Source organism: Crocodylus siamensis, chromosome 4 (assembly GCF_052110815.1).
Source record: "Crocodylus siamensis isolate JL-2025a chromosome 4, ASM5211081v1, whole genome shotgun sequence".
Lineage (NCBI taxonomy): Eukaryota > Metazoa > Chordata > Crocodylia > Crocodylidae > Crocodylus > Crocodylus siamensis.
In genome coordinates, this window is record NC_143398.1 from 131,701,302 (window position 1) to 131,719,196 (window position 17,895).

Here is a 17,895-nt window from a genome sequence, read left to right on the forward strand (position 1 = left end):
CTGCTGCAGTCACTTATGAAGATCCATGTATTGTCAGGATTTTCCCCAAAACTGAACTCTGTTGCCAAGGGAGGAAAGCACATAAAAGCATTGACTGTAAATTGGTGATGTTCTGAGCTGTGCAAATTAAATGACCATGGTTGTCTTGAAAAAGATTCATTATACAGAAGAAGCCCTCAGCTCTCAGTTGCTCTTCAGCAATATTGTCAGCAAGGGATAAAAATAATAGTAAGTGTCAAAGAGCTTCTTTTCCAATTGCTAAAAGATGAAAAGGAACTGCTGGGTCATTGTAGAAGCTGCATACTTGAATGAAACCTGTCCTTCCTACTAGAATGATCTGAACATTTTTTTCACTGCTCTTTGAGGCAGGCATTGGTAACTACTATATGTCTGCATAGGGCTTAAAACTATGGGTACAATCTTACTGTGGCCTTTTAGGTATGACTGCAATATGAATGTTATATAATAAAAATGTATGCCATTTGGTGTTTATTTTTGAGTTTATAAGTAGTAGGATCTTATGATTGACCCAATGAGACCCAGATACTATTCCAACTATTTGGTGCTTAAGTGTGGTCCTCTCTTATTTTGTTCATGTACCAGAAAAGAGTTTACACAAGAGGCTGTTGGGTCCTTCCCCATGATTGCTTCTTTTTGTGACTTAACCTTGAGACTAAGACAATGAAGTCTTAGGGCTGTTTAACTTCAGGAACTTGATTGGGGTGGAATAGGATCATGTTTACATGACTAACAGATGGAACAGGATTTGGTCCAAAGACTGTTCTTGTAGAGGATGATATAGATCTATGCCTATTTTGGGGGTTGAGGAGGAGACATCCATCCTATATTATGTTTATTCACTTAGAGGTACACACAAAAGAAAAAATGATTTAATACTCATATAAAATATAATATAATATTCTTAGGTTTTGCGTTCTGGTTCAGGTTGGGTTTTTTGTTTTTTCTTGTTGGAGTATTTAAATACCTTTTAAGTACAAGTGAATAGATAAACAACATACAAACTTGTATTGTTTACTGTAGTCCCATACAGGTTCAACTAGGGATAGAACCTGGGACTTCGTATTCCTAGTCTGCCTCTGGCTCTAATTTGTTCCATGTTCCCTCCAAACTAGAAATAAAACCCAGGAGTCCTGATTTCCAGGATCTAATCATTAGACCCACTACTTTACTTTCCTAGTGCCAATATAGAATCCATGAACCCAGAATTTCTACATTCCCCTGAGTAGCCTTGGTTGGCTTAAATTTTGTTTGATACACCTTTGCCTGAAGATTGGGGTAGAGCATCTATGTATCAGCATCCCTGTGCTTCAAAATGGTGGTGGTGGCACTTTGGGCATCTACGCACGTCCTCTGGGGTAGAGGGGACGGGGTGTTTTAATTAGAGCAGCTCTCAGAGCTGCCCAGTGCCCACAGTGTCACATGTATTCAGTGCCCCGCACTTCAAAATGGCAGCAGAGGCACTTTAAATAAAGCTCGTTCAAGCTTTAGTTAAATCACCACCACCACCATTTTGAAATGTGGTGATACTGAATTCACAACGCGGACGCTGCTAGAGTACACCAGTTAACATGTCCAGAAGACTTGATTAATTGAGTCTGTTCTGACACATGCTAATTAGCACGCATCAGAGCAGAACTCCATCATGTGTATAGGTGCCCTTTATCTAAAGATTGTTGAATGCACTTCATATAAAGCACTCCCGCCACCATTTTGAAGTGCACGGACGCTGATACATGGGACGCGGGAAGCTGCTGGAGTGTGGGTTTTGCAACACTCCAACAGACTCAATTAATGCACTGTGATTGGAGTCTGCTCTGATGCACTGCAATTCCAGCACAACAAAGCAGCCTCCCTGCTCATGTATAGGCACTCTTATTGTCTGTAGGCACACCTGATAGCCTACTGTTTCATTTGCTTGGTACATTAAGGATATCTCAGCCACAGATGAACAGCTATACTTCTGTTGCCTAGCGAGTCTCCAAGGGCTGTGCGAAATGGAAGCATTTCATTTTGACCAGAGTTTTGACATTTCAACAGAACAGTGTTTCATTTTGACTTTTGTTTTGAGTCTAAATGGCTGATCCTTTTTGTTCTGTTGAAACGATTTGCCTTTCAACTCTGTTTCAATATTTTGCCCATAGGATATAATGGGAAGGTCAAAACAGACTATAACTTTGTCATTTCTGCCCAGATTTGGATGATACTTACAGAATGGTAGATCCTTCTGAGGGTATGATGCATGCCATGTTTGAAGAAGATAGGTGCAGGGGGTTCAAAGAAACTGCACCCCAAAATCTTGAGAGCAAAACTCATGTCACATGTATGTGTTAATCCACAGTGGGGTCAAAACTGCAGGAATGGTAGCCCCTGCTGAGGCTACAAAGTCTGACATATTTCAAGGAGATAGGTTCAGGGAGTTTGGAGAAACTGCACCCCAAAATCCTGGAAGCAAAACTTGTGTTGTGTATGTGTTAAGACACAGTCGGGTCAAAACTGCAAGCTTGCTAGCCCCTGCTTAGGCCACGAAGCCTGTCAAGTTTCAAGAAGATTGGTGCAGGGGGTTTGGGGGGAACTGCACACCAAATTCTTGAAAGCAAAGTTCATGTCATGTCTATACATTGGCGAGGTCAACCAATGGTTATGGAGTTGGTGCCAGCAAGCAGGCCTTGGGTTCCTGGATAACAACCCATACTTTCATGCAGGGGGCTTGCTTGGGTGGGATGGGCTACACCTCTCCCCTAAAGGCAAGTGTGTCTTCTCTTCCAGGTGGCTGATCTTGTGTGGTGCGCTTTAAACTAGCTTCGTCAGGGGATGGGGCCACAGGAGGACTTGAGGACACCTCCTAACCAAGACAGTTGACATACACAAGGAGTACCCAGCTAAGTGACAGGGGTCTAGATAGTCCTGGGAAGCAGAGGGTGGCACGTGCACCAATTCAAGGCCTTAAACTAGCTATCTAGAGGGTGAGTTCCTCCTGCTTATTCCCCATACTACGAGCATTGGTGTAGAGGCATTCAAGGCCTTGAATGCCTCTACACCAATGCTTGTAGTATGGGGAATAAGTAGGAGGAACTCACCCTCTAGATAGCTAGTTCAAACCTGGACATAGTAGGGCTCACAGAAACCTGGTGGGATTCATCCCATGACTGGGCAGTCAACATTAGGGGCTATAGGCTATACAGGCAGGATAGAACAGGGAGGAAAGGTGGGGGTGTGGCGCTCCACATCAAAGAAAGAACAATACACATCCTCAGCTAGCAGACTGGGGTCAGAGGAGGGGCAGACTAAAGTGCTCTGGGTCAGAATACAGGGAGGTCATGGGGAAAGTAACTTAATGATGGGGGTCTACTACAGACCTCCCAACCAAGGGGAAGAGCTGGACCGCGAATTCTCAGGTCAGCTTGCGGAGGCACTTAAGGCAAGGGATGTAGTTGTCATGGGTGATCCAAATTACCCGGACATCTGCTGGGAGGAGCAGTCAGCCAGGTTGGAACACTCACGAAGGTTCCTTGCCAAGATACAGGACCTCCACTTAACCCAGGAGGTGCACAGTCCCACCAGGGGAAATGCCCCATTGGACCTGGTCCTGGCTACAGGCGATGACCTGGTGAGGGGACTCCAGGTTCTTGACCACCTGCATGACAGTGATCATCGCCTGCTGGAATTCACCATCCAGCACAGGGTGTAAAGGGCCTGCAGCAAGGCAGTAGCCCTAGACTTCAAGAGGACCAACTTCAATGAGTTAAGGAGATTGGTAGGAGAGGCACTGGGGTCCTGGAGAGTAGGGGAACTGGGTGCCCAAGATGAGAAGTCATTCCTTAAGGAGATGATTTCTTTGCCTCCATTTTCCTGAGCAGGGACCAGATCAGCCCCCCACTGGGACCCCCAAAAACCCCAGGGGAGGCACACCCAGGTCTTGGGTCAGTGAGGATCTAGTCAGGGAACTTCTGGAGGGACTGGACATATTTAAATCAGCTGGTCCAGACAATCTCCACCCCAGAGTGCTGAGGGAATTAGCAGAGGTAATTGCAGGACCCCTGGCACGGCTTTACAAGCACTTGTGGTGCTCTGGTGTGGTGCCAGAGGACTGGAAAAGGGCCAGCGTGGTACCCATTTTCAAAAAAGGGAGGAAGGAGGACCCAGGAAACTATAGGCCAGTTAGTCTTACCTCGATCCTGGGTAAGCTTTTTGAGGGAATTATCCTGGCGCATGTCCACGAGGGGCCAGCAGGGGAGATTATGCTTAGGGGCAACCAACACGTGTTCATTAGAGGTAGGTCCTGTCAGACCAACCTGGTGGCCTTCTATGACCAGGTCACAAAATCATTAGATGCAGGGGTAGCAGTGGACGTAGTCTTTCTGGACTTTAGGAAGGCCTTTGACACTGTCTCTCACCCCATTCTCATTACAAAACTAGGGGACTGTGGCATCGACACCTACACAGTCAAATGGGTCACTAATTGGCTGGAGGGCTGCATCCAGAGTGGTGGTGGATGGGTCATTTTCAACCTGGAGGGATGTGGGCAGTGGGGTTCTGCAGGGCTTGGTCCTCGGGCCTGCACTGTTCAACATCTTCATCAGTGACTCGGATGAGGGAGTAAAAAGCACCCTGTTCAAATTTGCAGATGACACTAAGATGTGGGGGGATGTGGGCATGCTAGAAGGGAGGAATAGGCTGCAATCAGACCTAGACAGGTTACAGGGGTGGGCGTTTGAGAACAGGATGTGTTTCAACACATCACGGGTGATGACCTGGTGAGGGGGCTGCGGGTGATGGGCCACCTGGGAGACAGTGATCATCGCTTGCTGGAATTCACCATCCAGCGTAAGGTGGCAAAGGGCTGCAGCAAGGCAACAGCCCTAGACTTTAGGAGGGCTGACTTCAACAAGCTAAGGAGGATCGTTGGGGAAGCACTGAGGACCCAGAGGGGAAGGGAATCAGATGTCGAAGGGGAGTGGTTGCTCCTTAAGGAGACGATCCTCCATGCCCAAAGGGAGGTAATCCCAACAAGGGTCAAAGGGAGCAGGAGGGCACATAAACCCCCATGGCTCACTAAGAGCATCCGGGAATGTCTCCTTGCTAAAAGGGGGGCATATACCCAATGGAGAGATGGGGTCATCACCTAGAAGGACTATGTTACAGTCGCCCAAGGATGTAGGGGGGCAGTCAGGAGGGCCAAGGCAGAGATGGAGATAGGACTAGCTTCCCGGATTGGGCACAATAAGAAGTCCTTCTTCAAATACATAGGGGGTAAAAAGAGGGTCCCGGGTAATGTGGGGCCCCTGCAGGACACGATGGGCAACTTAGTCATCACGCCAGATGATAAAGCTAACATATTTAACGATTTCTTTGCCTCTGTCTTCCTAAGTAGGGACCAGTTCAGCCACCTCCCTGCTGGGCCCCCCTCGGGCCCCGGGAGAGACACGCCTGGGCCACGGGTTAGCGAGGAGTTAGTTAGGGTACTTCTGGAGAGGCTGGACGTGTTCAAGTCCGCTGGTCCGGACGATCTTCACCCTAGGGTTCTACAGGAACTGGCCGAGGTCATTGCGGGACCCCTGGCGCAGCTCTATGAGCACTCGTGGTGCTCTGGCGAGGTGCCGGAGGACTGGAAGAGGGCCAATGTGGTCCCTATCTTCAAAAAGGGAAAAAAAGAGGACCCGGGAAATTACAGGCCAGTTAGTCTTACCTCAATCCCGGGTAAGCTCTTTGAAAAAATTATCCTGGCACACATCCAGGAGGGCCTTGCGGGGGAATGCATGCTCAGGGGTAACCAACATGGGTTCATCAGTGGCAGGTCTTGTCAGACCAACCGGGTGGCCTTTTACGATCAGGTCACCAAATCATTAGACGCAGGGGTTGCTGTGGATGTAGTCTTTCTGGACTTCCGGAAGGCTTTCAACACTGTCTCTCACCCTGACCTCATCAAAAAGCTGGGAGACTGTGGTGTCGATGCCCACACGGTCAAATGGGTCGCCAACTGGTTGGAGGGCCGCACCCAGAGGGTGGTAGTGGATGGGTTCTTCTCAACCTGGAAGGACGTGGGCAGTGGGGTTCCGCAGGGCTCGGTCCTCGGGCCCGCACTGTTCAACATCTTCATCAGTGACTTGGATGAGGGGGTAGAAAGCACCCTGTTCAAGTTTGCTGATGACACTAAGATGTGGGGGGATGTGGGTGCACTAGAAGGGTGCAATAGGCTACAAGCTGACCTTGACAGGTTGCAACGGTGGGCGGATGAGAATAGGATGGGGTTTAACACTGATAAGTGCAAGGTGTTGCACATGGGGAGGAAGAACCGGCACCACACTTACAGGTTGGGGAACTCCCCTCTTGCCAGCACGGAGACGGAAAAGGATCTTGGAGTCGTCATTGACTCCACGATGAACATGGGCCAGCAGTGTGGGGAGGCAGTCAAGAAGGCCAACCGTACCCTGTCATGCATCCACAGATGCATCTCGAGCAGGTCCAGGGAGGTGATCCTCCCCCTCTATGCGGCACTGGTCAGGCCGCAGCTGGAGTACTGCGTCCAGTTCTGGGCGCCACACTTCAAGAGGGACGTGGACGATATGGAAAGAGTTCAGAGGAGGGCCACTCGTATGATCAGGGCTCAGCAGGGCAGGCCTTATGAGGAGAGGCTACGGGACCTGAACCTGTTTAGCCTCCACAAGAGAAGGTTAAGGGGGGACCTTGTGGCCTGCTACAAACTGGTCAGGGGGGATCAGCAGGTATTGGGGGAGTCCCTGTTCCCCCGTGCGCTGCCAGGAGTGACCAGGAATAACGGTCACAAGCTGGCGGAGGGTAAGTTTAGATTAGATATTAGGAGGCGCTACTTCACAGTCAGGGCGGCTAGGGCCTGGAACCAGCTTCCAGGGGAAGTGGTGCAGGCTCCTAGCCAGGGGATTTTTAAAAGGAAGTTAGATGAGCACCTTGCCGGGGTCATCTGACCCCGGTGCTCTTTCCTGCCAAGGCAGGGGGTCGGACTAGATGATCTACCTAGGTCCCTTCCGACTCTAGCTACTATGAAACTATGAAACTATGAAGTGCAAGGTGATTCACCTGGGGAGGAAAAACCAGCACCATACCTACAGGTTGGGGAACTCCCTTCTCATCAGTGCAGAAGCAGAAAAGGATCTTGGAATCATTATTGATGCCAAAATGAAGATGGGCCAACAGTGTGGAGATGTGGTTAGAAAGGCCAACTGTACCTTGTCATGCATCCACAGATGCATCACGAGCAGGTCCAAGGAGGTGATCCTCCCCCTCTATGCGGCACTGGTCAGGCCGCAGTTGGAGTACTGCATCCAGTTCTGGGCACCGCACTTCAGGAGGGATGTGGACAGCATGGAGAGGGTCCAGAGGAGGGCCACTCGCATGATCAGGGGGCAGCAGGGCAGGCCCTATGAGGACAGGCTATGGGACCTGAACCTGTTCATCCTTCACAAGAGAAGGCTGAGGGGGATCTAGTGGCCATTTACAAACTAGTCAGAGGGGACCAGCAGGCATTGGGGGAGTCTCTGTTCCCCCGAGCACTCCCAGGAGTGACTAGAAATAACAGTCACAAGCTAGCAGAGGGTAGATTCAGACTAGACATCAGGAGGTGCTACTTCACTGTCAGGGTGGCTAGGATCTGGTACCAACTTACAAGCAAAGTGGTGCTGGCTTCTACCCTGGGGGTCTTTAAGAGGAGGCTAGATGAACACCTTGCTGGGGGCGTTTGACCCCAGTACTTTTTCCTGCCATGGCAGGGGGTCGGATTTGATGATCTTCTCAGGTCCCTTCCAACCCTTCCAACTATGAAACTATGATACTCAGAGCCCAAGGGATGACTATCCCAATGAGAATCAAAGGGGGCAGGAGTGCTCAAAAGCCTCCCTGGCTCACCATGGGCATTCGGAAATGCCTGATTGCCAAAAAGGAGGCTTACTCCCAGTGGACGGAAGGGGCTATCACCAAAGAGGATATACCTCCATCGCTTGGGTCTGTAGGGGGGCTGTTAGGAAAGCTAAGGCAGATATGGAATTAGGGCTAGCATCAAGGATCCAGGACAACAAAAAGTCCTTTTTTAAATACATAGGGAGTATGAAGAAGGCACTGGGAAATATAGGGCCCCTGCAGGATATGCTAGGCAATCTGGTGGTTGCACCAGAGGAAAAAGCAGACTTATTTAACAATTTCTTTGCCTCCATTTTTTTGTGTAGGGACCAGGACTCCCCCACCAAAATTTGGGATGGACTCAGGAGAGACTCTGCCAGGCCTAGGGTCAGGGAAGACTGAGTTAGAGAACTTCTGGAGGGGCTGGACATGTTCAAATCAGCATGGCCAGATGCTCTCCACCCCAAGGTGTTGAGGGAATTGGCAGGGGTTATCGCGGGGCCCCTGGCATGGCTTTACGAGAGCTTGTGGTGCTCTGGCCACATGCCAGATGACTGGAAGAGGGCCAATGTGGTCCCCATCTTCAAAAAAGGGAGGAGGGAGGATCCAGGTAGGCCTGTTAGTCTTACTTCGATCCTGGTGAAGCTCTTTGAGAAGATTATCAAGGAGCACATCTGTGAAGGGCCAGCAGCGGGGATGATGCTCAGGGGTAACCAGCATGGTTTCATTAGGGGCAGGTCCTGTCAGACCAACCTGATTGCCTTCTATGATCAAGTCACAAAACCATTGGACGTAGGTGTTGCGGTGGATGTAGTCTTTCTGTACTTCAGGAAGGCCTTTGACACTGTCTCCCACCCCATTCTCATTAAGCTAGGTGACTGTGGCATTAATGCCTACACAATCAGATGGATAGAAAATTGGCTGAGGGTCCACACTCACAGAGTGGTGGTGCATGGGTCATATTCGACCTGAAGGGATGTGAGCAGTGGAGTCCCCCCGGGCTCGGTCCTCGGGCCCACACTGTTCAGTTTCTTTATTAGTGACTTGGACAAGGGGGTGAAAAGCACCCTGTTTAAATTGGTGGATGACACCAAGATTTGGTCTGAGGTGGGCATGCTAGAAGGGAGGGACAGGATACAGCTGGACATGGACAGGTTACAGAGGTGGGCAAATGAGAATAGGATGGGATTCAATATTGACAAGTGCATGGTGCTGCACTTGGGCAGTAAGAACCAGCAGCATACCTATAGGCTGGGGAACTCTCTTCTTGAAAGCACAGTGGCAGATAGAGATCTTGGAGTTATTATCAATTCCAAGATGAACATGGGCCGCCAATGCGAGGACATGGTCAGTAGGACTAACTGCACCTTGTGAATCCACAGATGCATCACAAGCAGGGCCAAGGAGGTGAACCTCCCCCTCTATGCGACACTGGTCAGGCCGCAGTTGGAGTACTGCATCCAGTTCTGGGCACCGCACTTCAAGAGGGATGTGGACAGCATTGAGAGGGTCCAGAGGAGGGCGACTTGCATGATCAGGGGGTAGCAGGGCAGGCCCTACAAGGAGAGGCTATGGGACCTGAACCTGTTCAGCCTTCACAAGAGAAGGCTGAGAGGGGACCTGGTGGCTGTCTATAAAATTACTAGGGGGGGCCAGCAGGGAATGAGAGAGACCTTGTTCCCCCAAGCGCCTCCCGGAGTAACAAGGAATAACGGCCATAAGTTGTTAGAGGGCAGAACCTCTTTCAAGGATTCCTCTGCAATGGAGTTAGCTGGACAGGGAAGAGGTGAGGGAGAAGCATTCATATCCACAGAACCTATGCTAAGTACTGAAAGTTGTGAACTGCTGCTTGTTTTCAAAATTTGTTTTTCAAGCAGTTTGCACATTCAGGGAAACAATCTTTTTACATCCCTAAAGACTCCTTCACAACTACAAGAGGTAGTGTGCAGTTGTGTGCATGTTGTTTATGAATTTAGCTTTAATTCTGTAACACACTGCAGTTAAGAGTGGATTCTACAACAACATTAGTTAGGTACCCTATTTGTAGTAATAAATTAGCTTGGAAGAAGTGATCTGACCATGACAAGTTAGAGTTTCTCCTCTCTGTTTCTGATTTCTAGAGTTTTTCCTGATAGCCTTCCCCAAATAGATCAGGCCCAGGTGTCTTAAACCATTCTGTTGGTCCACTTTTTGTGAAATGACATCTTACCCAGAAAAATACAAACTGTTGCTTAGATGTTCTTTGACTTTTCCATCTTCGTTGTAGGTTACCATGAATTAGAGATGACCTCTGCCTTTCTGATGAAGTAAAAAGGGAGGAAACTGGGACACTTGTGGTAGAAACTGCCTTCTGAATTGTATCATTAGCACAAAGACATTTTGAGTTTCTTGTACCTTAGCTATGATTGAAACAAAGTCATTAATTTCCCCTGCTATTGAATCAATGAAATCTCGTCCAAAAAATAGCCACTGTACAGTATGTAGGTTAGAGACATTTTTCCCTGATGTAAAGGAGCATGTGTAATGGATTGAACAATGAAATGAGATTCTAGTTCTGGCTGTATCACTGTCAAGAAGGATGGCTTTCAGCAAGTCACTCTTTAACCATGTCTATCCATATAATTTGAATAATGATGCTGACTTTCTGTAAAAGGCTTTGGCATATACTCCTAAAAACATTATTAAATAGAGGTGGAATTTATTGGCTAAGAAGAAAAATCCATAAACTGATCCAAGTAGATTTGGTTTATCCTCCAGAAGCAACAGAGAAACTCAAGGCTACTAAAAAAAATCCTCCTCTTCCTCCCCTCCCAAAGAAAACCACCATCTGGTTTCATCCAGTTTTGCCAAATGGGCAGTGCTAAAATTAACAGTTTTCTGAAAATCTGACCTCTTTCTTCCTGGCTAGAGAAAACCAGCCATGGACAGATCCAGGATTTTGTGAAAGAGGGTGAAGAAACAGAGACCAGCGCTCCAAGAGTGATGTACTCCTGCTTCCAGCTCCACCCATGTGCCACAGGACAAGGCAGACCTCACTGTAGAAACAGCAATGGGCCTTTTTTCTAAAGTGCCTTGAAATGTAAGACTTCCATTTCCCTGCTCGTGGCATCTGATCTCTTTCTCAGTAGTATGTCTCCTCCCCTCCCTTCCCATTCTCCTCCTCACTGCTCTGCTTTCCCCAGCTGATCCAAGACCAGAAGAAAGTGCTCAAGTGCTGCTTCTGCTCTGTTTCAGCTGGGAACAGCAGTGGCAGCAGGTGAGTTTCTCCTCCCTGTCCATTTTTCCCTCCTCTCCCCTCCCCTCCAGGTTGTGGTTTGGGAGGATTGTGGGAGGAGGGCTCCAAAACCACTGCAGCTGGGCTATGCAGGGGGAGGATAGGGGGGTAGGGTGGGGTGAGGTGGGCGAAGGTCATCCAGCCCATTTGTACTCCTGGGCTGGTTTGAAACACCAGGGTGGGAATGGGTAGAGAGGAAGAACCACTCAGCACTGCTACTGTTTGCAGCTGGAGCAGGGCAGGAGTGCCTCTGGAGCTTCCCCTCCTCCCAGACCAGCCAGAGACTGTGTCAGTAGGTAGGGGAAGGGGATGTGCACGCTGCTGCGGCAGGAGGGTATGCCAAGAGATGGGGGCTGTGGGGGGGATGGGATTCTTATCTTTTGGAAGGATTTCAGAAAATCCCCAGCTGGTGCTTCTGCCACATGGTTGGAAAGTGGGGTGCATCCACGCTACTGCACCCTGTCGGGATCTGCCCCTGAAACCAGCAGGATTGTTTTGAGGCTGTTGTTGACAAAGATTGGTGATGGCCAGGGAATGCCCATATCATGCGCCCTCTGGCATGCAGCAGGTTACCCCAGGTCAGGTAGGGGAGGCTGGAGTCAGCAACTGTGCTGGTCCCAGCAGCCTCACTTGAGATCTTGGGGGACTTGGGTAGCTGCTGTCCTGGCACTCCTGCAGCTGGGAGCCTGGCTGGCAGCCAGAGCATGGCTCCTGCTGGCCAGGCTTTGGTTTTGGGTTGCATGCACTGCTTCCATGTGTACCACGCAGTTTTTTTTTTTTGGCATGGGTTTTTTGACCCTGGGGTTAAACTCCCCCTGTGCTGCATGGTAGTAGTGCAGTGAATGCTGGCAGGTACAGTGTGTGGTGTCACAGACAGGTCTAAGGTGCCACATACCGCATGTCTGTGCTCGTCTGGACACAGCTAGAGTTATCACAGGTAGTGGTAACAAAAACTTGCTTGTTCTTCCTAGGTGTACTCATATGGGGCTGTGGAGATAACTCTCTTCCAGTTGAATGTGTAAAACTGTATCTTAAAGTTTGGGGTTCTTTTCCCGCAAAATCTCTTAGAGGAGTGGATGAGGAGTGGATTGGGTCAGGATCAATCAAGCCAATGTGACACACTTACAATGCATCCAGAGGCTTGAGAATCCTCAATTTCAATTGGTGGAGCTAATCCACCAATCGGGAACAAGCTAGAGAAAGCAGGCACTGCCCCTGCCCTGAGGGGAGAGGAGCTCCCTAACCCGACAGTGGACTGTGACACAGCAGGTCCACCAGACTTCAGGGGAAAAGCCCCTGAAGCATATAAAAGGAGAGTATGCTTGGCATGCTGGGGGGCAGACGCGGCGAGGGATGGTGAGGAGAGAGGAGCTTCAGAGAAGACCATCCTCAGGACCCCACCTGATCCTCAATGGTGCGTGGATCAGCACACAGCACTCAGGCTTTGGATGCTGCTTGAGGTGACCTGAGCCTGTGAACCGGGCAAATGGCTGGGTAGGTGGTATGTGGATTGGTGCATGGAGATCTGGCCCTGGGAGCAGCTCGAGGCTGCTCAAGTTAGCCCTGGCTCTAGGCTGGGTAACTGGAGCCCTGCAGTGTTGCTCAGCATTAAACTAAAAGAGCCCTGGTACCCAGAGCAGGGCCCAGGAAGGGGAAACCAGAGCCAGTATGGGCTTGGCTCCTACAGGAGTGCCCTGGGTGCCCGGTGGTGGGAGGCAGGGAGAGTCAGGGCTACAATCCCTGCTGGGCTGAGCCACATGGAGCTGTAGAGCCGCTCAGAGTGCCACCATGGTTTTCCCCAGCCTCCCACCACCTGGATGCTGCTTCAAAACTCAAAACGTTTTGAAACATTCAAAACGTTTCGACTGGCCTCGTTTCATTTTGAGGGTGTTTCAAAGCCCTTCGTTTCATTTAAATTTTGCTGTTTTGAACTTGAAACAAGTCAAAACAGTGTCAAAGTGAAACAGCCAGAAAAACTTCGTGCAGCCCTAATACTCACTCCCTGAGCAGCTTGTTCCTAGATTGTGGAAGGGTGTGTGTGAGGGTGGGAGAGATTTTCTTTAGAATAAAGAATATATTTAGTATTACACTTTCTATTTATAGTTGGGGGTTTGAGTTTTGTTTTTTTTTTAACACAACCTTTCCTATGGGAAATGCCTGTATTACAAGCTGACTGAAATTAGCAGCCAGAAACTATTAATAATTCTGCTACTTCCGTCCTTTGACAAGTTATGGCAAACTGAGTCCATGAATAAGAAATCTTTTCTTTGATAAATTCTTATATTATTAATGATCTCCTATGATGATGAACTAACTGAATTTGCTTAAGTGGATAAAATGTTTAGGCCATCCCTGAAGCACCATGCTTCAGGGAAAATGGTGTGTTTCTTTCTTTTTTTTCTTTCCCTTCCAAATTCTCAGAGTTGACTTTGTGAATATTGCTTGACCATCAGTCTTTTCAATAAGTTAAAAATGGAATCCTCAAAGTGTGAGGTCCATTTCTTTTTTGGGGAATTGGCCAGCATTGCCTGGAGTGATTTAGGGGAAGAAAAGAGACCAAAGGGTTTTGTTCTCTGTGGACACATCTGCGCATGCAATTAATGCTATAAAGGCTTACTGCATAGTAAGCCTTCTCAGGGCACACATCTACACATGCTCTTTATTGGGACCAAATCTGGTCCCAAAGGGAACAGTCTGGTCCAGGGTGGATCCAACCCTGCTCTGGCCTTCTTCAGCAGCCAGAGGGAGCTCCAGACTCCCCCTAGGTGCTAGCTTGGGGGCTGGCATGGAGCATGGTGTCAGTCCCTATGTGCACGGGGCCCAGAGAGCTCTGTCAGCTGCAACTGCATCTGTCTCCTAGCCCCATGCAAATTGGAAGGGGTCCTGATGTGCAGGGGGCTGGGAGACAGCTGCTGCTGCAGAGGTCTCCTGGTCCCAGGCAGGTGGGGACAAGCCCCATGCCCAGTGGGGCTTTCCCACATAGCAGGGAGCTGTCTCAGAGCAGTCCCTTCTGAAGCAGCTCCCAGCCAGCTCTGGGATACATGAGGTTTTCCCTGAGTAGCCTGGAGCTGAATGGGAACTGTTCTTTCTGGGGCAGCTGCCATCTAGCTTCGAGTTGTGTGGTGAAATTCCTGTGCAGCTCAGAGCTGGCTGGGAGCTGCCCAGAAGTGGGATAGTTCTCACCCAGCCCTGGACTGGGTGGAGAAGCAGAGGGCTCCCGACTCCTGGCATTGATCAGTTCCCAGCTCCTGTGGGAAGCCAGAAGTTAAGCAGTGCTGGGACGCAGGGGGTGAGAAGGGGGGCAGGGGCAGAGAGCTACCCCATCCTAGTATTGCTCAGCTCTCAACTCCTGGAGGAGCCAGGAGATGAGTAGCTCCAGGACTGGGAGAGTTCCCTGTCCCCCGTGGCCCCCTAGTGTTGGGGCTGACCAGGAGCAAATCTGCTCCCAGTCAGCAACTACACATGTGCTACCATGCAGTATTTACCACACAGATAATTTGCTACCTGTATTTAAAGATAGTATGTGACTGTGCAGTAGACTAATAACATGCACATGTAGACAGTGATGCTTTACTGAGAAGTAGATTAGTCTACAGCTCAGTAAAGCATCTCATGTAGACACACCCTATATGTACACTTGACCACTTGTTGCTATGGTAAACTTTGACTTCAGGCTAGCAAAATAAGTTGGTCTCCAATGGCTTGGACGTATTCGCCTTTGTTTAGAGGTTGTCTCTTAACTATTGGAGTAACGGGAAAATGCAGAGCATGAATCCAAATGAAGGACTGTTAATAATCCAAAGTGCTACAATTCATAGACCTACTTGTCTTATTTTCATATCTGCTTTCAGTACTTCATACTCATTTTTTTTCACCTCTTTATCCCTTTTTAATTTAATATCACTCCCTGTTTCACATTCTTTAGGTTCAGTCTTGTTAAAATGGAACAGAGCAATTATTTTCTCCCTACTCTGCTTTTATTTCCAGCTAAAGAAAATGGTTCTTATAGCTTCTGAAGAAGGTTTTATTTCCTTAACTCACTGGAGAGGGAGTTCGACTAGCATTTTTCCAAATATTGGTTCGGACATCTTGGTTTTATCTTTAGTCAGATACAAAGATGGCATTGTTGTTTAGCAGCCTTAGAGAAACATCAAGACAACTACCAACATACCAAGTGTCAGGATAGCTTTTTCAGTGTTGAGCACAAGATGGCACTGCAGTTCACATGAAGCGAAAAGTGAAAAGTTCTGGATTTCTATGACACACATTAAGGAATCCTTGACTCTTTGGGTTCCTTCAGTTCCATCATCGCTTGCTGTTTTAACCCATTTTGGTTCTGGTTATTTAAAGGTCTGGTCTAGGGTAGGAAATGTTACGCTGGTATGAGATGTGGACTTTCTCCATATTATGGCTCACTTGAATATAACTAATATGGACAGCATCAGATGAGGTGAGCTCAAGTTCATGAAAACTTAAGCTGTCTATGCATCTTATTTGCCTTCTGCCTGACTTCAGACTAACACAGCTAACTCCCTCTCTGTACTCAATTATACCAGCATAGTCTGAACTGGAATAAACTATGTCACTTAATACATTAACACATGGGAGGAGGTGGCAGCTATACTAACTGTACCTCTCTAGTTAAGCCTGCAAAAACTTCTAGTGTAATAAGACTTTAAATCATTGATGGTACCAAATTATTGATGATACTACTGACAAGTGTTATCAGTGCTTCCTTTATAAACAGACATGGGTTTAATTCATATTAACTGACATTTTTTAACTGGAATTGAAAGAAGCAAGTGGGGTTTTTTGTGGGGGAAGAGGTGAGCATATCTTTTATGTCAACTGTCCAGTGATAGGAATTGGACATTTGAAAAAAAACTGTTGAGCATCTAAACCTGAACATCTAAATACACCTCCTTTGGGAAAGACTGAGGTTGGAGGACCATCAGAGTACTGCTGATGATTTGAATAGGTTTCACTCTAGTCTTAGTGAACACTCTAGGACTTAAAGGACCTTTCTCAGCATTTTCAACAGTCCCTGATATAAAATAGCTTTGGTTTCTGATCTTCTGGGAATGCTGTGTTTCATAGTTGGTAGGGTTGGAAGGGACCTAAGCAGATCATCTAGTCCAACCCCCTGCCATGGGCAGGAAAGGATGCTGGGAACAAATGACCCCAGCTAGGTGGCTGTCTAGCCTCCTGTAAAACGCATCTCTAAAGGATCTGGTTTAAAAAATAAAATGAAAATGAGTAAGGCTAGATTTCTGTATTAAACAGCCCCAGTAACCGTTTGGAAGAGTTTAGCACAAAAAACCTAAATTAACTTCTTCTTCTTTATCTTGGAAATCCCAGTTGTACATCTCGATTCATTGATTGGCAGATACTTTCAGTCCTTCTGTGACATTACAAGCTCACTTCCAATTATATATAGTCTACAATCAAATTCATGGAACTTGCAATGTTGCATTCCAAGAAACTCCCAGGAAACAAGGGGATTTCACATGTAGAAAGGGGGAGGGAATATGTGCTTTTTTTTTCTTTTAATAAAAATAAGGTTCTCCTCAGCTCCTCCTGTGAGGATGCTTGGCATAGAATTGTATGATTAAGTCAGTATTCCAGTTTTAGAATTTCCCTTTTCCGGTCTACAAACTCTTCAGATAGCCAATGATAGCGAGGAAGACACACCCTGCTTTCAACTGCTTTCATCTAACTTCTCTCTGTATGAAAACAAGAAGACGGAAAAGTGCTAGAGGTAGAGGAGAGTCACAAGCAGAAGTCACAGTTGCATTTCTTTTCTTTAAACCCAGTGCTTTTTTCTCTCTGACAAAGTAAAAGCTGCAGTTGTGCCTGTACCTGTTGCCATGTTCTGCTGCAGCTAATGAAAGACAAACAGCAAGATTTGAGGCAACTGCGGGCTACTCTCCACCAAGTCTGCCATGCCATTTGACTGATTCTGGTTCCATTGCATGCATTGGCTTGGAGAGGCACTCCTTCTCTCCCAAGTAAACAGTGTTACCATGGTTAAAAATTGGCCAGGGAAAGTGCTGATTTTCATCTCCAGAGCAATGCATGACAGTCTGCAGAGGGCACCGTCAGTCTGACAGACTCTTTTATTTTTTAAATCGATGCAGAGAGAATCTTCTTGAAAGAATGGTACTTTTTTGTCAAAGAATCAGGTTGTGCCTCCTCTCTCATGACTTAATTGAGCCAAATACCAATCCCTCAACTCCTACACAACAGCCTGCTGCAACCCACCTGGAATGGGCTCTGGGAACTGCCAAAGTGCCCCATCATATCCTACAGCTAGTTTTGAGTCAAAACTTCTTCAGAAAAGAAAGCATCTTGGAGAGAGAGGGACTGCATGGCTAGGGACAGAAGTTACACATAAACCAGTTTAAGAGATCAGAAACTACTTTAAACCTGGAACAGAACAGAAGTTCAATGCACATAAACCAGTTTCAAAATGGCTGAAACTGGTTTAAGATAAATCTGGTTGAATGTAGTATCAGACTTTACTGATTTGAGTCAAACCAGCTTATGAAACTTCTGTCCCAGACCCCTTCCTGGTTCAAGTTAAATCATAGTCCCCCAGCATCCCACCATGCTTTGCAGCCCTGGGCTGGGCTGGGCTGGTCTGTCTGCTCCAGAGAGCTGGGCTGGCTCCATTCTTTTGCTTCTTAGCTGGAGTAGTGAAGGCTAGCTGACAAGGAGATGTGAAGAGGAGC